Here is a 9,709-nt window from a genome sequence, read left to right as displayed (position 1 = left end):
AAAGATCAAAAGAGACAAAGAAGGCCATTACATAATGGTAAAGGGATCAATTCAACAGGAAGAGCTAACTATCCTAAATATATATGCACCCAATACAGGAGCACCCAGATTCATAAAGCAAGTCCTTAGAGACTTACAAAGAGACTTAGACTCCCATACAATAATAATGGGAGACTTCAACACTCCATTGTCAACATTAGACAGATCAACGAGACAGAAAGTTAACAAGGATATCCAGGAATTGAACTCATCTCTGCAGCAAGCAGACCTAATAGACATCTATAGAACTCTCCACCCCAAATCAACAGAATATACATTCTTCTCAGCACCACATCGTACTTATTCCAAAATTGACCACGTAATTGGAAGTAAAGCACTCCTCAGCAAATGTACAAGAACAGAAATTATAACAAACTGTCTCTCAGACCACAGTGCAATCAAACTAGAACTCAGGACTAAGAAACTCAATCAAAACCGCTCAACTACATGGAAACTGAACAACCTACTCCTGAATGACTACTGGGTACATAACGAAATGAAGGCAGAAATAAAGATGTTCTTTGAAACCAATGAGAACAAAGATACAACATACCAGAATCTCTGGGACACATTTAAAGCAGTGTGTAGAGGGAAATTTATAGCACTAAATGCCCACAAGAGAAAGCAGGAAAGATCAAAAATTGACACTCTAACATCGCAATTAAAAGAACTAGAGAAGCAAGAGCAAACACATTCGAAAGCTAGCAGAAGGCTAGAAATAACTAAGATCAGAGCAGAACTGAAGGAGATAGAGACACAAAAAACCCTCCAAAAAATCAATGAATCCAGGAGTTGGTTTTTTGAAAAGATCAACAAAATTGACAGACCACTAGCAAGACTAATAAAGAAGAAAAGAGAGAAGAATCAAATCGACGCAATTAAAAATGAAAAAGGGGATATCACCACCGACCCCACAGAAATACAAACTACCATCAGAGAATACTATAAACACCTCTACGCAAATAAACTGGAAAATCTAGAAGAAATGGATAATTTCCTGGACACTTACACTCTTCCAAGACTAAACCAGGAAGAAGTTGAATCCCTGAATAGACCAATAGCAGGCTCGGAAATTGAGGCAACAATTAATAGCCTACCAACCAAAAAAAGTCCAGGACCAGATGGATTCACAGCTGAATTCTACCAGAGGTACAAGGAGGAGTTGGTACCATTCCTTCTGAAACTATTCCAATCAATAGAAAAAGAGGGAATCCTCCCTAACTCATTTTATGAGGCCAACATCATCCTGATACCAAAGCCTGGCAGAGATACAACAAAAAAAGAGAATTTTAGACCAATATCCCTGATGAACATCGATGCAAAAATCCTCAATAAAATACTGGCAAACCGGATTCAGCAACACATCAAAAAGCTTATCCACCATGATCAAGTGGGCTTCATCCCTGGGATGCAAGGCTGGTTCAACATTCGCAAATCAATAAACATAATCCAGCATATAAACAGAACCAAAGACAAGAACCACATGATTATTTCAATAGATGCAGAAAAGGCTTTTGACAAAATTCAACAGCCCTTCATGCTAAAAACGCTCAATAAATTCGGTATTGATGGAACGTACCTCAAAATAATAAGAGCTATTTATGACAAACCCACAGCCAATATCATACTGAATGGGCAAAAACTGGAAAAATTCCCTTTGAAAACTGGCACAAGACAGGGATGCCCTCTCTCACCACTCCTATTCAACATAGTGTTGGAAGTTCTGGCTAGGGCAATCAGGCAAGAGAAAGAAATCAAGGGTATTCAGTTAGGAAAAGAAGAAGTCAAATTGTCCCTCTTTGCAGATGACATGATTGTATATTTAGAAAACCCCATTGTCTCAGCCCAAAATCTCCTTAAGCTGATAAGCAACTTCAGCAAAGTCTCAGGATACAAAATTAATGTGCAAAAATCACAAGCATTCTTATACACTAGTAACAGACAAACAGAGAGCCAAATCATGAATGAACTTCCATTCACAATTGCTTCAAAGAGAATCAAATACCTAGGAATCCAACTTACAAGGGATGTAAAGGACCTCTTCAAGGAGAACTACAAACCACTGCTCAGTGAAATAAAAGAGGACACAAACAAATGGAAGAACATACCATGCTCATGGATAGGAAGAATCAATATCGTGAAAATGGCCATACTGCCCAAGGTAATTTATAGATTCAATGCCATCCCCATCAAGCTACCAATTAGTTTCTTCACAGAATTGGAAAAAACTGCTTTAAAGTTCATATGGAACCAAAAAAGAGCCCGCATCTCCAAGACAATCCTAAGTCAAAAGAACAAAGCTGGAGGCATCACGCTACCTGACTTCAAACTATACTACAAGGCTACAGTAACCAAAACAGCATGGTACTGGTACCAAAACAGAGATATAGACCAATGGAACAGAACAGAGTCCTCAGAAATAATACCACACATCTACAGCCATCTGATCTTTGACAAACCTGAGAGAAACAAGAAATGGGGAAAGGATTCCCTATGTAATAAATGGTGCTGGGAAAATTGGCTAGCCATAAGTAGAAAGCTGAAACTGGATCCTTTCCTTACTCCTTATACGAAAATTAATTCAAGATGGATTAGAGTCTTAAATGTTAGACCTAATACCATAAAAATCCTAGAGGAAAACCTAGGTAGTACCATTCAGGACATAGGCATGGGCAAAGACTTCATGTCTAAAACACCAAAAGCAACGGCAGCAAAAGCCAAAATTGACAAATGGGATCTCATTAAACTAAACAGCTTCTGCACAGCAAAAGAAACTACCATCAGAGTGAACAGGCAACCTACAGAATGGGAGAAAATTTTTGCAATATACTCATCTGACAAAGGGCTAATATCCAGAACCTACAAAGAACTCCAACAAATTTACAAGAAAAAAACAAACAACCCCATCAAAAAGTGGGCAAAGGATATGAATAGACATTTCTCAAAAGAAGACATTCATACAGCCAACAAATACATGAAAAAATGCTCATCATCACTGGCCATCAGAGAAATGCAAATCAAAACCACAATGAGATACCATCTCACACCAGTTAGAATGGCGATCATTCAAAAGTCAGGAAACAACAGGTGCTGGAGAGGATGTGGAGAAATAGGAACACTTTTACACTGTTGGTGGGATTGTAAACTAGTTCAACCATTATGGAAAACAGTATGGCGATTCCTCAAGGATCTAGAACTAGATTTACCATATGACCCAGCCATCCCATTACTGGGTATATACCCAAAGGATTATAAATTATGCTGCTATAAAGACACATGCACACGTATGTTTATTGCAGCACTATTCACAATAGCAAAGACTTGGAATCAACCCAAATGTCCATCAGTGACAGATTGGATTAAGAAAATGTGGCATATATACACCATGGAATACTATGCAGCCATAAAAAAGGATGAGTTTGTGTCCTTTGTAGGGACATGGATGCAGCTGGAATCCATCATTCTTAGCAAACTATCACAAGAACAGAAAACCAAACACCGCATGTTCTCACTCATAGGTGGGAACTGAACAATGAGATCACTTGGACTCGGGAAGGGGAACATCACACACCGGGGCCTATCATGGGGAGGGGGGCGGGGGGAGGGATTGCATTGGGAGTTATACCTGATGTAAATGACGAGTTGATGGGTGCAGCACACCAACAAGGCACAAGTATACATATGTAAGAAACCTGCACGTTATGCACATGTACCCTACAACTTACAGTATAATAATAATAAATAAATTTAAAAAAATAAATAAATAAAAAAAATAAATAAATAAAAATAAAAAAAAATAAAAAAAAATAAAAAATAAATAAAAAAAGACATTGATTGCAAAAAGAGAATTAATTGTTATCAAAAAATTTTATTTGTAAAGGATAAATCTAAATGAATTTTTAGCATTTCCTTTTTGGAGACATTAAAGAGATCTAACATTTAACATCATGTTATATTAAGATAAAGGGTTTATGCATACCATACTTAGTATGATATATACATTTTAACAAGAATTAATATAGGAAAGTGGACAGTAGGAGTTTCTGCAGACACTTCTAAGTCTTAGAGTCTGTAATCCCCTTTCCCCAGAAAAGCTCTTCAAAGTAAAATAATAGTATTTATGAGAAATACTGATAAGTGTCCAATTTAAGGTTGTTTTAATATATGTGATATGTTGTCTGCATTAGGATAGTGAGAAGCCAGGGCTCAGTGGGCAATAGGGAGGATTCAAATGTTTTGGCAGAGAAACTACTTTAAAATTTGTTTCTGGAATTTCTTATCTTGCTATGATTCCAATATCCTCCCACTGAGCAAACAGTAGAGTTAACTGCACCATGGGGACATCACCTCCTTCCATCTCAGGGGATTCATTATCTCAGATTGCAAATTCTTAAATGCAGCAAATCCTCTAATCATTTCTTTCTTGAATCCGTAGAAGCTATTTTGCTAGAAAGAGTACCAACTAATGACTGAATCTGAGTTCACTAAGTGACTCTTAGGCAAATGGGCACATCTGACAGGTCACATTATAAGGCTATTAATGTGTAATTTTGACTGGTCATCTATGTACATCAACAGCTTTGTTAGTGTAAAGGTATTGTGTGGCTTTTCTATACGAACTAATGAATATGTTAACATAAATTATTTTCTGATTAATACATTCAATTTGCATGAGCACAATTCTTGGTATGAACATTATATCGTATTATAATTAAGATTGTATTTTAAAATTCATAATTGGCAAGAAATGACCAGGTTGTCTTTTCTATTTGAGAGAACTATCCAAAAAAAGTCTTTAAATATTTAAATGGCAGTCAGTATACCAAGTACTTTAACAAACATCTCGCCTGAAACAAAGATTTTACGGCTGAAGGAAAAAAGTTTGAGATGCATTCCTTTTAAAATATTTATAATAAAGGATTTTCATATGATGTACTGTCTATGAAACTCCTTTGAATAGTTCTATCTATGCATTTAACTATGCCTTTAACATAAAGTTGCTACTGAATTGTTCATTGTTTTAATTACTGTCTTTAAAAAATCTGAAAATGGAACATGCTAAAATGCTTTTGAACTCATTATTTGGCTGTAGTCAATTGTCAGCTCTTATTAGCAGTAATTTATAGCCTGATTTTTTGTGATCCTATTCCAAAATGGTTCTATTGGTGAAAATGGCATAGACTTTTGTTCTACCCCTTTTGTTTTGCATTAACTGTGAAAATCAAACATCAAATATTATCTTCTCTTTTCCACTGTCCTTCTGCCTAAAATATGTTTTCCTTTCTTTCTGGCTGAAATGTTGCAGGACCATTTTATTTTACTTTATTTAGTTCCATTTTACTTTTACTTCCCATATAATTGTACATACCTATGAGACACGATGTGAAGTTTTGATACACATATACAATGTGGACAGACCAAATTAGGGTAATTAGCATATTCATCTCCTTGAATATTTATCGATTCTTTGTGATGAGATCATTCAAAATCCTCTTTTCTGTCTATTTTGATATTTTGATGTTCTGCCTATTTTATTATTGTTAACAACAGTTACGCTATGGTGCAATGAAACACTACAACTTATTCATCCTAACTCTAACTTTGTATCCATTGATCATACTCTCCTCACTCCCCTCTTCACGCTATCCTATCCAGCTCCTCTGGTAACCACTCTTCTACTCTCTACTTCCATGAGATCAACTTTTTTAGGTAATAGGACCATTTTAAATAGGCATATTATACTTTGCTACTATTAACCTAGAAGCTGGAGTAGAGACTTTATCTTTTAGTAGCGTAATGAAGTCATGAATAAAAATTCAGTATAGTTCATTGCACTAGCTGATTTAGAAAGTTCTGGGACGTATTTTGGCTAATGGGAAAACCGAAGTACCACTTGATCCCAATACATCTCTCCATTTTCCCTGTGATTCACATTCAATTATACCTGATATGAGATCAATTTCCCTGCCTCAATGCTTATTACTAACCTGTGCTGTTGCTGATACCAAGACACTCAGAGAGTTTCATTCTCCCTCATCCTCTGAAGAGTTTCCATTTAAATGATCTATGAGTGTCTGTGTGTGAAGGGGTTGAGGAAGCAGTGTTAACCTTCCCCAGGGAGATCCCCCTGCCAGCTAATGCATTTATGGGGGGCATGGAGTCTCTTGTAGCTAGGATCCCAGAGGTCTATGACAAGAGTGAGCTGTCCCTCACTTCCCTCATTCACCAATTTTCCAGCAGCCATCCCACCTGCAGAGTTCCCAGCTTTCTGTCTCTACAGCCTCAGCTTCAGCTTTGCCTCTCCACGCTCAGCATTTTCTTTCCTATGTTCTGTCCAATTTATGCTGATTTACTCAATAATTTGGTCTCTTTCAGTGAAAGCGGTGCTTCCTGGCTGCATCTAGTTGGACATCTTGTTCCTTTCCATCTGTGTAATACATTTTTCATACATGCTTTGTTTTGACATAATTTTAGCCTTACAGAAAAGTTGCAAAGATGGCATGGAGAATTCCCAAATACCCCTCACCCAGTTTCACTTTCCCTTAGTGTTACATTTCTCTGGTTTATTTTTCAAAATCAGGAAACTAACATTGGTATCTTACTATCACCAAAACTCCAGACTATCTTTGGATTTCAGCAGGATTTTCTTTAATGTTCTTTTTTTTGTTGCAAAATTCAATCCAGAACACTCCATTGCATTTAGTTGTCATGTTTCAGTTTCCTGAATCTGTTTTCTTGTTTTTCATGATATTGATAATTTTGAGTACTGCTCAGGTATGTTATAAAATGCACTTCAATCATGGTTTGTCTGATATTTTCTCATGATTATGTTATGGGATCCTTGGGGTATCGCTTCACCAACAAAATCCTCTGTCACTAGTGGCACCTATGCCCAAGTTTTCCTCAGGCCCACTGGCCCACTCAGCCTGGCAGGCTGTGCTCAGCTCACACTACCAGCCTGAATCCCATACCTGCCAAGGGCAAGTGGAGCAGCAAGGCATATATGAGCAAGAAAGTGTGGGGTCCAGCTACTGCACACAGCCAGGCATGCTTGCTGTGGCAGGGCAGGCAATTCCAGGCACCAACACAGTCGCCACCTCCCTGCAAGGCTGCAGCTGGACCAGGTGTACTGCAAGCAGCTTCCATGGCTGATGCTGCGGAATGCAGTGGTGCCCAGAAACTTAGAGATGCCAGGAACCACAGAGCCCAAAGTGGGTGTCACAGCCCTGGCTCAGGGAGCTCTTAGGTCTGGGCTCCCCAAAGGGCAGCAGCCCTTCACTCCTTTTTGTTGCCTGCAATGTGGTGAATGAGGAAAGGGCACGTTTCAGCCCTGTTCGTGTGACAGCTCTTTCAGTCATGCCATTCGGTGGGTCCCAAGTTCTTGTCCCACACTCAGGAAGAATGAGGTATGCGGGAAGTGGAAGGTGAGTTAGGTGAAGAGGAGTTTTCTGAGCAATGTAACAGCTCAGAGAAGACACGTAGTGGGTAGCTCCTCTCCACAGCCAGGGTGTCCTGACCAGTGTTCAGCTCTCAACAGAGAGGAGACCCTGAGGTGGATAGCTCCTTTCACAGCTGGTCGTCCCATTGCCTTTTCAGCCCTCAGCAGAGAGGAGACCCTGAGGTGGATAGCTCCTCTCTGCAGCTGGTTGTCTTGTCATCTTTTTTAATCTGGCTGAGTCCGGGAGTCAGAGGAGAGGAAGTAAGTGCTGATTGGCCCTTGGGCAACCATGGGCAGGCCCAGAAAAAGCATCATAAATTCCCATTCCAGTCTGCGAGACTGGCAGCCCGGCTCTCAGACTTCAACCTTCCCTGAGTTGAAGGTGGGGCCTCACCAGAGACCCATCCCTCTCTGTCCAGGAGCCTGTCTGCCTCCTGCCACTGTTCATGGCACCCAGGCTGTTCCTGCCAAGGGGCACCTGCAGGCCAGGGCCAAGCTGCCCTCAGCACCTCCCCAGCCTCCTTTCCTTGCTTACTGGTGCCCAAAGTCCAGAGGGGGGCTGAGGTAGCAGGAGGCTGCTGTGTCAGCAATGCCCCAAGCATTCACACACCAGGCCAGGTTGCAAAAGCACCAGGGTTCAACCTCAACTCTGCTCCAAGATCAGAGCTGGTGCCAGGAGCAGGCAGAGGCCAGGCAGACACCAGGCAGCAGGAGCAGGCACCTCTGAACCTGCACAGGGGCAAGGGGCCTTTCCCGGGCCCCCAAAAGTGTGGAGATGCCCAGATCCACAGCCACAGCTTGGGCACCTGCAACTACACCCAGGAGGGCAGGGCTCCTGGCACCCAAGAGCACAGGGATGCCCAGGTTTGTAGCCACAGCTTGAGCAGCTACAGCTGCACTGAGGAGGATGGGGCTTCTGCCCTCTCCCGACCTTGAGAGCACAGGGATACCCGGGTCCGCAGCCACAGCTGGGCAGCTGCAACTGAGCCTGGGGAGCACAAGGCTCCTGCCTGCCAATTCATAAGGGGGCTTCCCCTTGTTCCCAGCTCTTGCAGGTTCCATCCAGCGCACAGCCCCACCCGCACCTCTCCCACTGCAGCCAGCGTCATGGCAGCAGCCACTGCACACAGGCCGCAGCTGCCATCAATTGCACTGGATCTTTGAATTTTTGAAGAGGTGACCACAGAGGTAAAGTGCCTTTTTTATCCCATCAGAGCCGGGGGTACATAATATCTACATGGCATCACTGATGGTGCTGACTTTAATCACTTGCTTAAGGCAGTGTTTGCACTAAATAAAACTTAAACTTACAGTTGTTACCTTTCCACACTCTATTCCTTGGAAGACAGTCACTGAGTCCAACCTACACTTAGTGAAGGAGATCATGAGCTCCACCCCGGAAAGTGGAGACTATTAATAGACTAGTAAGGAAGATTTCTCTTTTCTTCTCCGTTTACGTATTTATTCAGTCATTTATTTGTAACAGTATGGACAGTTACTTTTTATACTTCAGGTTATAATCCAGTGATATTTTATTTATTTTGTTGTTGAAAGTGCTCTAGCTTTCCCTACTGAGAGCTCTTTCAAGCTGGCTGCTGGGTCCCTTGGACAGGTCTTCATCCTTTTGTTATCCTTTTCTCTTCAGGGCCCCTCCTTGATTTCCGGTATTACTGGTTCTTCTCCTCCAGGCTTATCTTATATATTTTTTCACGAGCCTTAGAAATATCTTAGAATCAGACATTGCCATAAGGATCTCTGGTTCTTTTCACTGGAAAATGGCATTAGAAAACATTATCTGAGGGTGACATGTGCACATTGCTATGAGGGTAACATTGTTTCTAGGCTATTTCACCAGAAAGGGCGAGGCAATGTGTGTCTAACAGTAAGCCCTGAATACACACATATCTGTCATTGTTTCTATATTTGTCCATCTGTGTGTGTGTCCACGTGTATTTGTGCTTGTGTTTAAACATGAGGTCATAGTGATAATGACTGTGACACAGTCCCTCATGATCATTCTGGCCTTCCTTTCTTGTTTATCTGTAACTTCTCATACCAACAGTGAGAAACCTGGATGCCACTGTTCATCTTTTAACATTTTTGTTCAACACTAGTATGTGTGTGAAGCAATTACAAAATTAGCTGTACCCACATGAGAAAAAAAATTACCATTTAGAATACAGTATTTATGCACAGGACACTTTTCTCTTTAGCCTGACATTTTTTAATCAA

Source organism: Theropithecus gelada, chromosome 4 (assembly GCF_003255815.1).
Source record: "Theropithecus gelada isolate Dixy chromosome 4, Tgel_1.0, whole genome shotgun sequence".
Classification (NCBI taxonomy): domain Eukaryota; kingdom Metazoa; phylum Chordata; class Mammalia; order Primates; family Cercopithecidae; genus Theropithecus; species Theropithecus gelada.
The sequence above is the reverse complement of the archived record's forward strand: the minus strand, read 5'-3'. Positions refer to the sequence as shown.